This window comes from Pristiophorus japonicus, chromosome 15 (assembly GCF_044704955.1).
Source record: "Pristiophorus japonicus isolate sPriJap1 chromosome 15, sPriJap1.hap1, whole genome shotgun sequence".
NCBI lineage: Eukaryota > Metazoa > Chordata > Chondrichthyes > Pristiophoridae > Pristiophorus > Pristiophorus japonicus.
Window position 1 is genome coordinate 73452108 of NC_091991.1, and position 2199 is coordinate 73454306.

The 2199-nt window shown below is 44.2% G+C and overlaps 1 pseudogene; it reads right to left on the reverse strand.

Annotated features, from left to right (window-relative positions):
* Positions 1-1005: 1005 nt before the first annotated feature.
* LOC139226008 (U2 spliceosomal RNA) lies at positions 1006-1244 on the reverse strand (annotated as a pseudogene).
* Positions 1245-2199: the final 955 nt, after the last annotated feature.

A 2199-nucleotide genomic window follows, 5' to 3' on the forward strand; every position in this document is an offset into this window, starting at 1 on the left:
ATTAGTAAGCATAAGTTCCTGCCTGCTCTGGAGTCTAACCTAGCTAGAATTATGTATTGGGAGGTGGGAGATTTAATTTTACTGCAACCCCCTTTGAATGTGTAGTGCATGGTACTTTATTAGAGTGATTATAAGTTTGACCTTGTACCTTTCCTTGTTCTGTACTTTATTAGAGTGATTGTAAATTTGGTCTTGTAAAGTCCTTACTCAATGGCACAAAACCCACACGAGGCACATTCTATGGACAAGGTCACTCTATGACCTGAACCTTTATTCACAGGACCAAGAAGTGATGACCCTGCGTGGGACCTCCCTTTATATACCTGGATGACCAGGTAGGAAGTGTCTCCCACAAGTTCACCCCCTGTGGTCAAGGTGTGCATTGCTTAAGCATATACAGTATTGCAGTGGTGTTACATAGAGGTTACATGCATGACAGGTCTTGTACCTTCTTACTAGCGTAATAAGCCTGTATTACTTTGACTGTAATAAAAACAAAGTTTTTTGCATCAAACCAGTGTCCTCTGCACTTTTGTCACACCCCCCAAATAAATCCGGAGTACAGAACTTAAGGGAGTGGGAGCGATTCGAACCGCTCAAGTTGGTCAGAAGGGAACCTGACTCCCTCATAGAGACCTCATGCCTCCCAATGCTTACCGCCCCCAAACGGGCCGAAAATGAATTTCTACCCACAGACCTTTTATTTTTAGTATATTCAAAATTGATTTCAGTCGCATGAATATAAAAATTTGGTGGCAATTTAGAAATGTCTGTCCTAGATTCTTATTTCTACATCTTTTGTCACATGCACTTTGAGAGGTGGTTTCTTTATTAGGAATAAACAGCTGCTCAATCCAATATGGTTGCCAAAGGTTACAATTTTTTTGGGGGGGGGGAAATTCGTAGCCAATCGTTCCAATTCTTTGTCAAATCACAAACGCCAGAGGTCACCTTGGGCCCATTCAAGGATCACTCTGCGCCAATGCTCTTAGCCAAAAGGCCTAGAGCCACTGCACCGTTCCTGGAAGTACTGCAATACCAGGTTCGTGCCATGGAGGTGGATGGGTCAGGCCCCCCACACACCTCCGTGGAGGTGGATGGGTCAAGCCACCCCACCCACCTCCTATTTCCAAAAAAGCAAGCATATACCTTCCTGATCCAGGGAGAACCACCTTGGGGTTATGGTGGTTACTCCCCTGTCAGGTCAGTTACGCATGATCTTAGCCAAAAGGCCGAGAAGCGATTACAACTGTTGCCTTATCCATATGGTCTGTATCTCAGGTCTGGGCCTTCACCCCCACTACCCACCTCCCACTTTAAACTGCCATAAACAGCTGACAAGGTCTATATGGGCACATGACCCAGGACCACATCACACCTGAGGGGTTATGTAACCAGACTTCACAATGAAAACCATAACAATTAAAACACAGGAGGTGGACAAAACACAGCAAAGTGGTACAAACCATGTATTTGTGCATGAGAGAGCAACGAGGGGAGAGCTTAAAGCAAAGTGCGTTCAATAAATCTATCCAACTCTTGGAAGAACACCGAAAGAAAATTGGAAAAACTGTGGAAAGGAAGTGTTAATTATTAGAGAGAAAGAAGTCGGATAGGAAAGATTCATCCAAGAAGAGATCTGATTTCACACTGTGAATGAAATAATTCCCAATAGTTCTGAAATGAGCAATTCTAAACTTTCAATGGACTCTGGAAAGATTGATAAAATGTACCTCAATGTGGAAGCATTCTCAGTCGCCATCATGAAGATGATTGCTGAGGAAGATGAAAGTTGTCGGCCGAAAATATCAAAGACTCTCCAGACACTGGGGCGTCAGCACCCAGAAATAGTGTTACTGAGCTGCCATGACTATCTGTGCCACCACACCATGCGGACAGCTCCACACGGTGTTGTAGTATTGGAGAGCATGGCGATGATTATCAAAGACACCCTTGGTCAAATTAGCCAAGCACTTGCTGAGAAAGTTACCTCTTTGGCTGCACTGTGGATGATAATGTTAACAACAGCACAAGGTGACAGCCAGCAAGCTGCCAGCAATCTCCTGGTTACCAGGAGCTTCAGGAACAGAAATTAAGTTGTCGAGTTGACAAAAAAGAGTTTCAAACAAGGGCACCTTCCGCAAGCGTACATGGTGAAGACCTTCACAAAAATGTCAATGGAAAATGTGTATGGCAGGG